Consider the following 17,935-nt stretch of genomic DNA (forward strand, 5'->3'; position numbering starts at 1 on the left):
CGTTTAACATGCAGTTAATCCTCACAGCAAACTTATGAAGTAGGGGAAGAGAAAGTGGTGTTACTCCTGTTAATAAATGATGAACCAACAGAATTATGAGTGATGGACATCAAAGTCTATATGTGATATACTAAGTTGCAAGCAGAAGAATAAAATGTAGAGAAAGCTCTTTTTTTTTTTGTAAACAAAGAAAAACCACATAACGGGGTGTGTGTGTGTGCATGTGTGTGGTATAAAAGCATGGCAAAAGATCTTGCAATATATACTCTAATATCACTAAATGCTATCTCCGAGGTGGGTTTTTTTGTTTTTTTTTAGGTGGTAGTGAGCGAAACCCACTGCCATCAAGTCGATTCTGTGACCCTACAGGACAGAGCAGAACTGCCCCCATAGAGTTGCCAAGACTGTAAATCTTTACATGCAGACTGGTACATCTTTCTTCTGTGGAGCAGCTGGTGGATTTGAACCACTGACGTTTCCGTTATCTCCTAGGTGGTAGTGAGTGAAGGGGGCTGTAAGTGAGAACGTTCACTATTATCTTTGGACCTCTGTATTGTTTTAATTTTTTTACAATGAGCATGTATTGTTTTCATAATGTCAAAAGGAATTTTAAAAAAGAAAAAAGTTTAACGTGGGTGATTAATGTCCCACACGATGGGAAACTTTATCTTTTTATTCTGTTGGATTCAGATTTTCAGAGCAATTTCAAAGAGACATCAGAAAAACCTACCCCTGGAAGAAAATTCTTTCTTCACACCTGAGTTTTAAAAAAGCAAACTTCTGTTCAGTTCCCCTTGGAGGCCCTTGCTCCTGTTTAGAATGGTGTGATGGTTAAGATTGTGTGTCAACTTGGCTGGGCCATGATTCTCAGTGTTTTGGCAGCTGCATAATGTTGTGATCACTTCCCTGTTGAAATTTTATATGTGATCACCCCCAAGATAGAATCTGCTGAGTGGTACCCCTAGGCGCAGGGCCTGTGGCAGCCCACCACCCCCTCAGCCTTCATCTCTCTGCCCTCTGCCACCTGCTTCCTTCCTGCTCGCCTTGCCAAGGTTTTTGGCTTATTCTGGATTCAGCATCTACGTCTTGTCATCTGACCTCTGGTTCCTGGGACTTGAACTAACAGCTTACCTGTTGATCTTGGGATATGTCAGTCTTCACAGCCTGTGAGCAAGAATCCTGCTTCCCGATCTGCTGGTCTTGGGTTCACCAGCCCCTGCAGCTATGTGAATCAGGAGAAATCTTGAGGTCTCGCCTGCTGACCTTGGGATTCCTCAACCTTCACAGCCTGCAAGTGAGAGCCCTGCTCTCTGCCCTGTCGATCTTGGGTTCTCCAGCTTCTGCAGCTGTGTGAATTGGGAAAGGGCCATATCCTGATTCACGGACTTGGGACGTTGCAGCCTCTGCAATTGAGTGAGCTATATCCTTGATATCAATCTCTTTCTATATATATTTATATGTTTTACTAGTTTTGCTTCTCTAGAGAACCTAGCCTAAGGCAGACGAAGACTGAGCTGGGATAACAGAGGCTTCCGTTGCTCGTCTCTTTGGCTTCATGGAGTTCTTTGAGGAACAAAATAAAATGTAAAAAGTGGAGGATTTGAAAAGGGGGAAGACTTTTAGATTTTTGTAAGGTTCCATAGTATGGTAGGGTTCCATAGTACAGTCAATTTAGGGACAAAGATTTCATATGGCAAAGTTCTTCCATCCCAGTAAGAAAGTGACCAAGGAATTGTGGTGTAGTAGAAAGTGTAAAAAAAAAAAAGTACTTGAAAGACCTGAATTCAAGTCCTAACTTCTACTTAAGAACTGCTTGGCCTCAGACAATCTACTTAATCTCTCTAAATCTCTGTTTCCTCTAGTATAAAAAACATGGGATGGAGGGATTACATGTAAAGGGCATTACACAATGTCTGGGTCATGGTAGGTATTCAAGAAATGCTAGGCTCTCCAATAATCAAATTGTGTAAAAGGACTTCAATCTTTATTGACACTTTTAGTGAACACATAAGGAAACTTAGAAATGTGGATGTTATTACTATGACCTCTAGAAAGATGGGCAGGAAGTAGGGACAATTCTGTCCATGATCCAGCCACGCTGTAATGTTTTCTATCTGTTGAGATCAATTCACCACAATGTGCAAGAACTACTTGAAATACATGCCTTACTGAGGAAAGACCAATAAAATAACCAACATACCAAAGCCTAAAAGTGACCTGCTCATGGAGTTATTTACAATTGGGTTGTGTTTGCAATTGGAGTGTGTGTTTGGCTCCGCCATGTTCTCCAACATTCTGCATCAAACAGAGATGGAAAAGCCTATTAAATTTCTCAGAAACATTTCTCTGATGGCTGGACTTGGCCTTTGAGGGTAAAATCCAATCAAAGGAAAATCTCTTGGTACTTACTGGATAAGAGTCAACTGGGTGACTGGGGAGTTGTTCCAATGTGGCAAACCCAAAGAAAGCACTTGGGAAGAACTAACCCAAACTGTGTTTGTAGATGATGGTTTCAGGTTCTCCAACACAACCCTGGAAAGACCCCTGGGTGTCATTCATTCAACTCATAATTGTCAGCAAGATACAACATAAGACCCTATAGGAGATTCAGAGATGGATAAACATGGATCCTTCCCTCTAGGAGCTCATATAACTTCCCTAAAGAGTGCTCACTGCCATGCTTCTGTTATTAACTGTCACGGAGTGCTTTCACATGGAGGAGGAATCTAAGTTTTGTGACAAGCTATCAGAAAAACTCAAAAAAGGGCCATAAAGATCTTCTTTGGGACCATGGTCTTGGCTCCACAGAAGTCCTTGCTTCTTTATTTTCCATCTCCCTTCCTCCCAAGTTGGCTACTAGTAGCATCACAGTCAGGTCACTGACTTGAAGAAGTGACTTTACAACGGTGTGAGGAATATCAGAACATATTTTAGGGAGGCTTGTTTCAGACTCGTAGTTTTAGAGTCCAGCCCCCTCCTAGCACAAACCTTTTTCTACCTGGCTCCTTGAGTCTAAATTTTTCTTCCCACTCTCACTACATCTCTTCAGAGACTGAAGACTTGCTCTCAGCTCTCCTTGTCATAAGGCAATAAAGCCCTCTGATCTGCTCTTTGAGAATCACCTCTATGTCCCAGGAAAATGGGACACCTGGGTACTCTGGGGAGTTACTAAGTGAATGTTGACACTCCCTGAACAATACATCCCAATGTTCCCCCTTGAACTGGTTCCTCACAGGCATCGTCTTCTATGTTTCTCTTACTTTGTATAACTCTCTTTTCTCCCATAATGCCTGCCAGCACCCAAAGCCCGCACTCCATTTCAGAGCTATTGCCTAATAATTTCGAGACTTCATTACAAGTTAAAATGTATTTACTTATACTGTGAATCAGGTGGTTTGTGTTCTAATGCTGTCCCTGTGGCCATGGGCAAGTCACTTCACCTCTCCAAGCATCAGGTGACTAGATGGGAAAAACACCATCATTGACAAAGGAGTGTTCATTAGGTACTCACATGCAAGTACACACATAGACATACTTTTTTTTTCACAAATAAGATCTTTTATTTGTCACCATTAAAAATCTGAATTTTAAATAGATTCTTGAACAAGTGGCTCATAGCCATCAGCTCGTTCAACTTTAGCACCTGTCTCATCTCCAGTAGCTTTTCTAGAACTACTACTTCACCATGAAGCTCCATGAGTTTTCCCAATTCGAACTTGGGCTTCTTCAGCATTTTTACTTTTCTAACAAACACATCATGAAAAGGATACATAGATTGGCAAGCCTTTTCTGTCTTTCCCAATGCTGTCTGGAATCAATTTACTGACCACTTCTTTCAAGTCATTTGTCTGCACCTCTCGGGTCATGATTTCCATCATTTTCTTCCGGATCTGGCGGACTTGTTGGTGCTGAGCATAAGACGTTTTCCGAATCTGATTGTTGCATTTTTTAGTAAAACCAACACAGAACAGACAAAGCAAATAACCATCGGTAGTCCTGACATCAACATGTGCTGTAGTCATGGCCTGCCATTTTTTCACCACGGAGCACATTTTGTCACGGGTAAGATCCATGCCACGGATTTGGTCAAACAGTTTTTGCCCTGAACATCCTCAGTAATCATCGTTCTGCAGGTCAGCAAGGCTCACTTCAAAAACACGGCCCTTGAGGCAATCACATGCAATTTTTGTTCCTTGAGTTCTTGTGACTAGTGTTTTCCCAATATTTCTTATATTGAACATAGCCAGTGCTTTCACATCATACCAATCTTTCTTAGAAAATGGATCAACCACTTTCTTCTTGGCTCCTTTTTTACCACCTTTTGTAAGGTGCTTGTTCTTGCTGACCACCATGGCGCTGCTCAGAGAGCCAAAAGACTAGACATACATTTTCAGAAGGAGTTAGGAAAGTAGTTTGAATTCCAACTCTATCATTTACTGGCATGTGTAACCTTGGGCCTACCAGGTGTCTGTCAGTTTGTTGTATGGTGGTGGGTTGTACGTTGCTGTGATACTGGAAGCTTTGCCACTGGCATTTCAAGTACCAGCAGGGTCACCCTTCGTGGACAGGTTTCAGTGGAGCTTACAGACGAGGACAGACTAGGAAGAAGGACCTGGTGGTCTACTTTTGAAAAGAATTGGCCAGTGAAAACTTTATGAATAGCAGTGGAACATTGTCTGATATAGTGCCGGATGATGAGCCCCTCAAGTTGGAAGGCACTCAAAAGAGGGAGAAGGAAGAGCTGCCTCCTCAAAGTAGCTTCGACCTTAATGATTTTGATGGAGTTAAGCTTTCATGACCTTCATTTGCTGATGTGGTAAAACTCAAAATGAGAAGAAATAGCTGCAAATATCCATGAATAATCAGAATGTGGAGTGTACTAAGGATGAATCTAGGAAAATTGGAAGTCATCAAAAATGAAATGCATAAACATCAATATCCTAGGCATTAATGAACTGAAGTATTGGCCATTTTGAGTCAGACAATCCTATGGTCTGCTATGCTGGGAATAACAAATTGAAGAGGAATGGTGTCACATGCATTGTCAAAAAGAACATTTCAAGATCTATCCTGAAGTACAATGCTATCAGTGATAAGATAATATCATACACTTACAAAAGAAGACCAGTTAATATAACTATTATTCAAATTTAAGCACCAACCTCTAAGGCCAAAGATGAAGCAATTGAAAATTTTTAGCAACTTCTGCAGTCTGAAATTGATCACAAATGCAATCAAGGTACATTGATAATTACTGGCAATTGGAATGCGAAATTTGGAAACAAAGAAGGATTGGTCATTGGAAAATATGGCCTTGGTGATAGATGATGCTGGAGATCACATTATAGAATTTTGCAAAACCAACAACTTCTTCACGGCAAATACCTTTTTTCAACAACATAAACAGCACCTATACCAAATGCACCTCACTGAATGGAATATACAGGAACCAAATCAACTCCATCTGTGGAAACAGATGATGGAAAATCTCAACATCATCAGTCAGAACCAGGCTGGGGGTTGGCTGAGGAATAGACCATCAATTGCTCATATGCAAACTTAAGCTGAAGTTGAAGAAAATTAGAACATGTCAACAAGAGCCAAAGTACAATCTTGAGTATATCCCACCTGAATTAGGAGGTCTCAAGCATAGATTTGATGCATTGAGCACTAATGACCGAAAACCAGACGAGTGACAGAATGACATGAAGGACATCATACATGAAGAAAGCAAGAGCTCATTAAAAAGACAGGAAAGAAAGAAGACCAAAATAGATGTCAGAAGAGACTCTGAAGCTTGTTCTTGAATGTAAAGTAGCTAAAGCAGAAGGAAGAAATGATGAAGTAAAAGAGCTGAATGGATGATTTCAAAGGGCAGCTCGAGAAGACAAAGTAAAGTATTATAATGAAATGTGCAAAGACCTGGAAATAGAAAACCAAGAGGGAAGAACACACTCAGCATTTCTCAAGCTGAAAGAACTGAAGAAAAAATTCAAGCCTCAAGTTGCAATATTGAAGGATTCTACGGGGAAAATACTAAATGATGCAGGAAGCATCAAAAAAGGATGGGAGAAATACACACAGTCACTGTACCAAAAAGAATTGGTCAACATTCAACCATTTCAGGAGGTAGCATATTGATCAGGAACCAATGGTACTGAAAGAAGATGTCCAAGCTTCACTGAAGGCATTGGGAAAAAATAAGGTTCCAGGAATTGATGAAATAATAATTGAGATGTTTCAACAAATGGATGCAGTGCTGGAAGCTGTCACTTATCTATGCCAAGAAATTTGGAAGACAGTTACCTGGCCAACCGACTGGAAGAGATCCATATTTGTACCCATGATCCAACAGAATGTGGAAATTATTGAAAAACATCATTAATATTACACACAGTTAAAATTTTGCTGAAGATCATTCAAAAGTGGTTGCAGCAGTACCTTGACAGGGAAATTCCAGAAGTTCAAGCCAGATTCAGAAGTGGATGTGGGACAAGGGATATTATTGCTGATGTCAGACGGATCGTGGCCGAAAGCACAGAATACCAGGAAGATGTTTACCTGTGTTTTATCAGCTATATAAAGGCATTCAACTGTGTGGATCATAACAAATTATGGATAACATTGTGAAGAAGGGGAATTCCAGAACACTAATTGTGCTCATGAGGAACCTGTACATAGACCAAGAGGCAGTCCTTCAAACAGAAAAATGGGCTACTGCGTGGTTTAAAGTCAAGAAAGGAGTGTGTCAGAGTTGTATCCTTTCGCTGTATTTATTCAATTTGTATGCTGAGCAAATAACATGAGAAGCTGGACTATAGGAAGAAGGAGGCATCAGGATTGGAGGAAAACTCATTAACAACCTGTGATATGCAGATGACACAACCTTGCTTTCTGAAAGTGCAGAGGACTTAAAGCACTTACTGACAAAGATCAAAGACGACAGCCTCCAGTGTTTATTACATCTCACCATAAAGAAAACAAAAATCCTCACAACTGGACCAATAGGCAACATCATGATAAATGGAGAAAAGATTGATGTTTTAAAGGATTGCATTTTACTTGGATCCACAATCAAAGCCCATGAAAACAGCAGTCAAGAAATCAAAGCACACATTTCATTGGGTAAATCTGCTGCAAAAGACCTCTCGAAAGTGTTAAAAAGCAAAGATGTCACTTTAAGGACAAAGGTGCCCCTGGCCCAAGCCATGGTGTTTTCAATGGCCTCCTATGCATGCGAAAGCTGCACAGTGAATAGGGAATACTGAAGAAGATTATGGATTATGGCACTGGTGAAGAATATTGAATATACCATGGCCTTCCAGAAGAAGGAACACATCTGTCTTGGGAGAAGTACAGCCAGAATGAATGCTCCTTAGAAGTGATGACATGCAGACTTCATCTCATGTACTTTGGACATGTTATCAGGAGGGACTAGTTCCTGGAGAAAACATCATGCTTGGTAAAGTAGAGGGTCAATGAAAAAGAGAAAGATCCTCAAAGAGATGGACTGACACAGTGGCTCCAACAATGGGACTCCAACATGGTGCAGGACCAGGCAGTGTTTCATTCTGCTGTACATAGCGCTGCTATGAGTCGGAAGCAACACGACGGCACCCAACAACACAGTGGGGAGGGGCCACATCTAGATTTTATAAGCCGTATTAATAAATCTGAACTACATCTTAAAGACAATGTAAACCACTGCAGCAGTACTATTCCAGTAGAACTTTCTGAGATAGTGAAAATGTTCTCTGTTCAATATGGTAGCCACTAACAACACGAGGCTATTGAGCACTTAAAATGTAGCTAATGCAACTGATGTACTGAATTTTAAATTTTATTTGATTTTAATTAACTTAAATTAAAACAGCAAATGTGGCTGGTGGCTACTCATATTGGACAGCACAGCCCTACAGTGTTATATTCACAGGCCACTCTCACACATTCCCATTTGTTTCCATATGTGTCAATACCTAGCAAAATAAAGTTCTGTATTTGCATATAGTTTTATGCCCATATGGAGCCCTGGTGGTGCAGTGGTTAAGCATTTGTCTGCTAACACAAGGTCATCAGTTAGAATCCACCAGCTCCTTGGAAACCCTACTGAGGCCGTTCTACTCTGTCCTGTAGGATCACTATAAGTCGGAATCAACTCGATCACAACGGGTTTGGGTTTTTTTTTTTTTCCAGATATGGCCTTATGCCTCAAAAATGTACAAAAGTACATTTCCTCCCACTTTTATGGTTCTTATCTTTCCACCAGAAGGGGTAACTCTATGTTTTATGCAGTTGTGTCTAGTACATGGATCAGTATAAGGAGATTTGGCATATGAAGAATTAGAATAAGAAGGATATGCCTAAGGAAGAAACTTCCATAAACCAAAAAAACGGAGTGGGTTGGGCAACAAAGTGAATTCCGGGTGATACTTTTTAACTGAAAACAAAAACAGGAAAGGAAATCCAATGAGACTGCTAGTTGTCTGGGAATCCAAGCTTTGTTTCCTTTGATCTTTTAGTTTTGCAGCAAAAGACTTGCAAATGACCCCATATCCTTCTAAGGCAGATTCAGACTGTTAAGGATGCCCCTGACAAATGAGAAGAACTTCAAAGGGTATGGACAGAAAAGGGGAAGAAAACACTTCTTGACAAACCAAAACCAAATCTGTTGCCATCGAGTCAATTCTAACTCAAAGTGACAAGGATGACCTAATTCTTTCATTGATAGCAGTCCACCAAGAAAGTGTTAGGTGCTCTGTTTTGCAGGAGAAGTCTTTACCTCAGAGTTTTTAAAATTTCATGAGATGGGATAGATGAAGTCCCAGCTATCAGAAGCTACTTTACCTAAAAGTTTTACCATGCCCTGGACTAGAATAGTGACATTTTCCTCACTGAACAGGTGACTAAATTCTGCACACATGCACAAAAGAATAACTCTTCCAGCCAGTAAGCATTATAATTGTTACCATCTAGGAACATTATGCTTTGCTTTCAGTGTTTATCTTATCCATCTAACTCTTGGTGTATGCCCTCTACCAATACCGTCTTAACAGTTTTTCCAATATGCCATACTTTCCCCCGCCTCTGAGCCTTTGTGTATGCTGTTCCCTCTACATGAAAAACCTTTCCCAAGTTCATGCCAGCTTAACTCTTGCTCATCCATCAGATCTCAATTTACAATTCACTTCCTTAGGAAAGTCATCTCCAGCCCACGCCACCTACCCCAGATTAGATGAGTCTTCCCTATATTATGTTTTCATAGCACCTGTTCTTGTTCATGGTCTTTTTCACAGTTCTAATCACTTCCCTATTTGTCTAATTATTGTTTAATTTTATCTTTTCTCTTGGATAATAGCTCTATGAGGTAAGCTATTATAATCTGCCTATTCATCAACGTAATGTATCTCCAGCATTAACCACTCCTAAAAAAGCCCATTGCCGTCAAGTTGATTCTGACTCATAGTGACCCTATAGGAAAGAGTACAACTGCCCCATATAGTTTCCAAGGAGTGGCTACTTAGCAAAGAGTAGATGATCAACAAATATTAATTAGATGCCCAATAAATAAGTGAATGCATTTTTTTAGCTTTAGTTATCTAATTTCTCCCCACTTTCTATCTTGCTGCATCATATGCTACACTATTAAATAGTTCATATGATGATAAACAACTCACAAGAAACCCTATATCCATACATAGTTGATTAACTCTAATATTCCTTATTCAGTCCCCCTTAAGACCTGATAGACAATCTGGTGGTAAATCATTAAGTCTCAGACAGGTGTAATAAATGTGTTGAGACCAGCAGTTATGCATGGTCTCCTGGCTGTTGCAGAAATGCCTTCGTCCACTTCAGAAATGTGCTTACTACAGAAATACAATGCTCAGCTTCCTGTATTTATGAGACAGTGAATTTTCAGGATACCTTCAATCAACAGAAATTATATTCTTACCTGAAGACAATAGTGATGTGACTGACTGTGAATTTGGGAATGAGGGAAATAAGATGACTTTCAGAAAAGTATTTTAGCAGAGATTTTATGCTAAGTTACCTTAAGGAGAATGGCTTGCAGAACAATTAGACTTGGTTGTAATCAGCACTATGGAAACATTTGAAATATAGGTTGGTCAAAAGTGAGGGAGACATAAAAAGAAAGCAACAAACAGTAGCAGAGGAGGTCACAGACATCAGCTTTTGAGGAACTGTGGTCGTACTGGCAAAACATTTTCTCTCTCATGAGGGAGTTGATCAGGCTAGCTGAGTCTAATGAGATTTAATATCTGTTTCAAAACAATGAGATCTAACTCTTCTGGTTTTGACTTTATGCTTACCAAGCTACCTTTGATTATAATTTGGTTTTCCATGTAAGTCTATGTATTGGGAGGGAGTAAATTAATCTTTCCAATAGGCACATTACCATTGGCCTAACAGTTCTGTTTCTCACTGGAAAGTCATGAATTAGCACATCAGTCTTGGGAACTTGGTTAACCTGAGCCTTGCCCCAAAAGCACAGGCCCAGTGGAGGGCCACGGGCCTCCAGCTTCTCCTGACAAAATCCCGATCTTGTTCTACACCATTTCCAAACTTAAAACAGAGACCAAATGGCAAGGAAATGTCTGTTAGAACCAGTCCCACTCTCCTAGGGATCTTTTTGAAGATTTGAGATATGAGACTTGAAATTCAACCTGGTCACTTTGTGGTAATGAAAACTAATGACTCGGGAAAGACATTGAAAATTAGGAGGAGGACAAGCAAAAGGGAAGTGGAGGGAAAAAGTAAGAGCAGTCCCTACTTCAGAGGATTGTTGTGAGGTTTAAATGGATTGCCTGTGCTTGAAATATACAGGTAGTCCTTGATTTATGATGTACTAGGAGTTACGACGAACTGCACTTAAGACCGTCCTTTTTTTTTTTTTGACATCTTATCATTAGTAATATGTACTACATATAATGTGTTGCAAGTGTGTAATTTGCTAATGTTATCATTCTCAGATGTAATGTTTTCAACCCCCAAAGACAAATAAGATTGGATTTATAAAGATACGGACAATAAAAGGCAATAAAAATGAAAACTAAAAAAAAACTTAGGTATTCGACTTACCTCAGAACCGACTTACGACAGGGTAGTTGTCGGAATGGAAGCCTGTCATAAATTGGGGGCTACCTGAAGTTAGCCTCAGCATATACCAGCTACTATTGTTCTAACTACATTGATAAATATTAATGTTATTTACTCCCATAGACTTTTCAGTCACCATGGAAGTGAATAGCTAAGGTGCTGGAATTCACTGAGATACTATATGCTCAGCCAGACTGAACACAGTTGAAGGATCTTTTCACACTGCTCAGGCTTTGCCCTTCTAATTACTTGCAGGCATTGTTTAGAAGCAATCCTGATATATAATTTCTATGTATTGCTTTATATAAACAAAGTCTTAATACTTAATTATTTCTTATTATTAACTGTTCACTTACTGCATTTTGTTTTCTTAATTGCTTTGTAAAAACACAGGAAAAATGTCTTACTCATCAGCGAACTCCTTTCACAGCACTTAGCAGAGAGCTTGGTATGAAGTGGGTGTTTAGTAAATATTTGATTGACTACATTGTTTACAGAAACAGTTTGCAATATGCTTTTGTCTGCTTGCTTCCCTGCTGTAAATCTGTAATATTTTCTTATTCATGATTCCCAGGGACTAGGAATTGTAGATGAAACAAAGCCCTTCCTGCCCCTCCTCCAATAGAAATGTTTATTATTTACATTAATACAAACTATATATATATATGGAGCCCCTGGGTGGTGTAAATGGTTAACTGCTCAGCTGCTAAACAAATGGTTGGAGGCTCGATTCCACCTAGAGGCTCCTTGGAAGACAGGCCTGGTGATCTACTTCTGAAAAATCAGCCACTGACAACTCTATGGAGCACAGTTCTCCTCTAAAACACATGGGGTCATCATGACTCAGAATTTGCTCCATGGCAACTGGGCAACTATTTTGTTTGTTTTTAATGTATATATTGTTAATAAAAACGATCATTGGCATAAGTGGTAACTTTGGTGAAGGGTAAGGCAGTACACAATACTGGGGAAGCCAGCACAACTTTCCAAGGCAAGGTCAAGGAAGCTCCATAGACATATCCAAACTCCCTGAGGGACCGAATTACTGGGCTGAGGGCTGTGGTGGCCATGGTCTTGGAGAACATCTAGCTCAATTGTCATAACAGAGCTTATAAAGAAAATGTTCTACATTCTACTTTGGTTAGTAGCACGTGGGGTCTTAAAAGCTTGTGAGCGGCCATCGAAGATACATCATTGGTCTCACCCTGTCTGAAGCAAGGGAGAATGAAGAAAAGCAAAGACACAAGGGAAAGATTAGTCCAAATGGACCACAAGTGCCACAGACTCCACCAGACTGAGTCCAGTACAACTAGATGGTGCCCAACTACCACCACTGACTGCTCTGACAGGGATCACAATAGAGGGTCCCGGACAGAGCTGGAGAAAAATGTAGAACAAAACTCTAACTCACACACACAAAAAAATAAAAACAGACTTACCTGTTTGACAGACACTGGAGAAACCCTGAGACTATGGCCCCTGGACACCCTTTCAGCTCAGTAATGAAGTCACTCCTGAGGCTTTTCCCCTTTAGCCAGATTAGACGGGCCCATAAAACAAAACAAGACTAAAGAGGCACACCAGCCCAGGGGCAAGGACGAGAAGGCAAGAAGGGACAGGAAAGCTGGTAATGGGGAACCCAAGGTCGAGAAGAGGGGAGTGTTGACATGTCGTAGGATTGGCAACCAATGTCACAAAACAATATGTGTATTGTTTAATGAGAAACTAGTTTACTCTGTAAACCTTCATCTAAAGTACAATTAAAAAAAGAGAGAGACAGAAATGAAGTTCTGATACATGCTGTGACATGGATGAACCTTGAGAATACTATACTGAGTGAAATAAGTGAGACACAAAAGGACAAATAATGCATAATCCCACATATATGAAGTATCTAGACAGGCAAATGAATGGAGACCAAAGTTTATTAATGGTTACCAGGGGCAGGTGGGAGGGGAGGGGGAACGGGGAGTTATTGCTCAAGGGGCACTGAGTTGTGGTTATGGGTGGTTAAAAAAAAAATGGAAACAGTTAGTGGTGATGGTAGCACAACATGGTGAATATAATTAGTGTCACTGAATTGTACATGTAAAAATGGTTGAAATGGCAAATGTTTTGTTATATATTTTACCACAATAAAATTTTTAAAAAAGATCAGCGGTAACAATTCCTAGGCAATTTCCTGGAATAAAGAATATAGTTTTATAATCAAAATTATAATAATACATTAAGGATCCTCAAACTTGTTGCATTTCTCTGTGCCTTTCAAAAAAAAATTTTTTTTTTTTTCCTTAGAAGGGGCACTTTGGAAGCTGACTCAGGCCAGAACTGTGACTAATTGTTCACCACCTGCCTGCTGCAAAACAGATCTTCCCGTAATGTTCTCTTGGGGGAATCAAGGAGCAGAAAGCCTAAAGAAACTCTGGAGCCATTGTATCAGCTGCATGGTTATGACTAGAAGTGGGCGACAGTGCTTAGCTGAACTTTAAGGTGCTGGGAAGCAAAGAATTGGGAGAATCATGAGTGGAGCCAGGTTTCTGACTTGAACTAAGGGATGGATACAGTCTACTGAGATGAAAAATGCTGGCAAAGAAACAGATTTCAGACAGAAAAAATAGTCTAGTTTTGGAAATGTCAAGCTTGAGATGCTTATAAATCATGCAAGTGGAGATGACAAGGAGAAAATTGGACTTGAGAGACTAGACCCCTGAAGAGTAGCCTGGGCTGGATAAATAAATTGCGAGATCATCAACACATACATGACATTTGGAACCATAGCAATGGATAGATTAACCTGGGAAGAGAAATGAAAGAGAAGAAAATGGAGCCCTGAGAAATGCTGTTTAGAAAAGCCAGAGAAGAGTGAAAGCCTGCAAAAAAAAAAAAAAAAAGAAAGAAAAAAACAGAAATGGACTGGACAGAGGAGTGGGAGAAGGACCAAGAGAAAGTAGAGTCACAGAAGCCAGTGGAGGGCTGTTTGAAGAGGATGGTGTCTCAAGTTAGGTTCCTAGAAAGCACACTGAGATAGAGTTCGGCATGTAGGACTCTTAGTAAGGAGCCAGCCTCCCTGGGATCAACCGTTGTGGAAGGAAAGAAATGGGAAGGAGGCAGGAGAGGGTAGAAAGAGAAGTTGAGCTGCAATGCAGGAACAATGGCAGACTTGGCCTACCCTACAGGGAACCCTGAGCATCAATCCTAGCTGGTCCCAGATAGTCTCTCCTCTACCTCAATCAAATTTGAATGTGGACTGCCTGAGAAGAAGCATGACCTTGGCTGAGGGGCTGCCTGCAGCTGAGGCCAACCTGGAATGGGCTCCCAACCAAAGGTTCTCTGCCTTCATCAATCCTGGTAGCTGGAGCAGCAAATCCTTCACTGAAGTGGGGCGTGGGTAGTGCATCACAGCATCTATCCATAGAGTGGTCAGCAGTGCTGAAGTTTCAAGTAAGTTGAGAGTACAAATGTATATTGCACTTGACAATACTCCAGCTTGGTGGTGTGATGGGTTAAAATCTGGTTTGCAGAAGGTTGAAGAATTACTGGAAGTGAGGGAATGCAGGAGGGTGTAGACAACTCTTGGATTTGAAGGGGAGCTCAAAAATGGTGTGGAGGCTAGAAAATGGAATGGGATAAGAAAAGGGTTTTTTGTGTTGTTGTTGGTTTTAATATGGTAGATGTTCTTCCTCCTTGAACCTAACTGGGTTCCATGAGACACTCCTACACCCTTAAAATAAATTACTTCTTATAGACTTAGGTTGTGTGAAGGTGGCTTCTTATTACTGAATCAGAGTCTGAATCAGTCATGATTTGATCAGAGTAGCAGAACTACTATGAGTCATATAGGATAAGGGATTTATTATAGGATCGAGGCCTTACACAGTGGTGGGATCTGTTGGAAATGTCTATGGGAGACTGTGGCCACTGTATCTGGTGTTAGGCCTGAGTCGCTATCAGTCAGCCAGACTGGCAGTCAGGAAGGAAAGCTTCATGGGAAATGGGAGAGAGCAAAGACAAATTGGAACCTATGAAGGCAAACTGGAATATACCTCCAAGTTTGATGACACTAGTGACCTGCAGGAGAAGCTGGTGCCATTTACCATGGATTAACTCATGCACCAGGCCCAGGCTTCAGAGAAGCTGAAAAAGAAAATTCAGTGGGACGTGGAGGAACTATGAGCCCGGGTGCTGCCCCATGCAAAGAAGGGGAGCCAGCAGATAAGCAACAACATGTGCAACTGCCACCATGCCTGGCACCCACTCTGACCTTCAGAGTGTAGAAATGGCAGCTGTTTCACTTCTGTCTTCCAAATCTCATCCAAATTCCTCTTGTGGCCAGTCTTAATCCTAAATCACACAAAGAAGTAATTTAGTTTCTCTAAATTTAAACAGTAAAAAGCCACCACAGAGGCTCAAATAACATGGGGGCTATTCTTTCCTTGCAGAATTGTTACAAAGGACTAGTGAGAATGCATGTAAAGCTGATGGAGTGATGGGCATATAACTGGCTCTTAATAATGAAAGGGAATGAGAATGTTGTTGGTAATAATAATAGGATAATTTATTAAACTATTAATTTATGGTTTCTTTTCTTTATATTTTCCCTTCCCCCATTTTAAGCAGATAGCCCTGATTGTCCCCCAATGTATATATTCTCTCCTTCTTCTTAGTATTAGAATTCTCCCGGGTACTACACTTCCTTTGCAGCCAGGTATGGCCTTGTGAATTAGTTCAGCCAGTGGTTTGTGAATGAAATTGACACGACAACTTCTAGGTTGTCTCCTTAAAGACAAGTTATTTGTCCTGGAGTTCCTCTCTTTCTCCTTTCTGTGGCTGTATCATCCACATGGAGGTGACCTAGCTTTGACCATGTAGATGAGGACACCATCCTAGGGAGTGGTGGAAAGGCTCACCATACAGGCCTGAGGGTTTATGACCCAAAGCAGGTGTAAGAAACAGCTGGAGAAAGCAAACAAAATTGCTTCCTAGTAGCCAGATGCACCTGTCCAGGGAAGTGAGGTGGCTAGCCCAGCTGCTTGTTCTCAAAGCCTCCTTTCCTTCCTTCCCTCCTGTCCTTCTTTCCCTTCTCCCCTCCTTTCCTTCCCTCCTTCCATCCTCCCTTCCCTCCCTCCTTCCTTCCTTCCCTCCTTCTATTCTTCCTTTAATTACTCATTAACTAATCCAAAAAGCATGTGTTGCATTATTTTTTATAGATTATTTATTTATTAATGTATTCATTCAATACACATTTGGATTAGGAACAATATAGTCCATTGGGATTGGAGTTTAGACTGATACATGCCTTATCAGTAGCAATTCCCTTCTACCGAGTTTTCAGAGGAAATACACAGCCTTTCTAAAGAATGACTATAAAATCATCTATCTTTCCCTTTCCACATCTCTTTCTCAACTCCTGAATGCAATCCTCCATGCCTATGTCCACTAATTTTTCTTCCCAAAAAGGAAAATAATTTGTGCCTGAAATTCTAAACTCCCTCATTTTAGACGCCTGGGAGAGTATAAATAAGCATATGAATATTTAGCAAAAATGACTGCTATGCGAAGCTCGAAGCTCTGTTGTCATAATGCAGAGCCCAGCTTTAATCGCAGCCACAGGGAAAGCATTTGTTGCTGTCTTATCACACAGGAATGATTTTCCCATTGGTGATGGCAGCCTGCCAGCTGGCTGTAAAGCCAGTGCCTTCTTGGTCCTTTGGGTCACAATATCAGTTGGCATCCTCCACCACTGCCAGGCACTGACATTTCTATTTTTGCTGGAGGCGCTGGGTCAGGAAACAAAACTGCAGAATCACAGACTAACTCTTATTTACATTGAATGTGAATCTCATTTTGGCTCAGAAGCCTAGGAATTTTCAACTCTTATAGTTTAATACATCAGAGATGACTTGGGCCTTTGCTGATCAAAGATGGCTGATGCTCATTGGATTTTATCATTCCCTTTAAATTGCCAAGGTTGAGAATGTCCCTGTAAATTTGGAATAATTTGCTGTTTCTAAATAAAGCAGCAGCTCAGCTGGGTCACCACCTTCATCCAAGCTGAGCTCAGAATGAGCACAACACAGTGGTGGTTTGTATGGGGAAATTGAGTCCTCTGGGAGAGGGGTTCGGAATCATCATTAGTTGCTTGTCCAAAAGAATGCTGCAAAGAGCCTCTTCAGACATTCAAGCCTTTAAGTAATACCTATACCAATTCTGTATAAACTGTTCTAGAACATACAAAGAGAAAGCTTTAAGTTATTTTTATGAAATTAGTATGTATTTATAACAAAAACGATATAAGAAAAAGAAACCTATTGAACAATCTCACTTATTTATGAAAAATCAAAATTAAAATACTAGCGAACAGAATCTACCAACTCATTATATACAACATGGGTTTATACAACTGGGGTTTATTCTGGGAATATGGGGATGGTTCAGTGTTTTAAAATATATGAATATAACTTATTCTATTGATAAATCCAAAGAATAAATAATATAATCATGTCCATAGAGTCAGAAAAGGCATTTGATAAAATTCAACATCTACTGTTGATTTAAATTAAAAAAACATTTTTTTCTGGGTAGCAACAGATAGGTACTTATTTAAAATCATAAACTAAACCTATATCATGTCAAAGTCAATATACTGTTTAATGAGTAAACACTAAAACATTCTCAATAAGAAGAGGAAAAATATTAGGTTGTCATTTATCACCACTACTATTTAAGGTTGTTCTAGATATACTACCTAATAAAATAAGGAAATAGAGGGAAAGGTGAGATTAAAGCTATCAGTATTTGCAGATTATAGGATAATTTA

The 17,935-nt window shown here is 40.2% G+C and overlaps 1 pseudogene; it reads right to left on the minus strand.

The window, feature by feature from the left end:
• Nucleotides 1–685: 685 nt before the first annotated feature.
• Nucleotides 686–5,058, minus strand: LOC126059784 (40S ribosomal protein S3a-like; annotated as a pseudogene).
• Between the last annotated feature and the right edge of the window lie 12,877 nt (nucleotides 5,059–17,935).

Source organism: Elephas maximus, chromosome 16 (assembly GCF_024166365.1).
Source record: "Elephas maximus indicus isolate mEleMax1 chromosome 16, mEleMax1 primary haplotype, whole genome shotgun sequence".
Taxonomy (NCBI): domain Eukaryota; kingdom Metazoa; phylum Chordata; class Mammalia; order Proboscidea; family Elephantidae; genus Elephas; species Elephas maximus.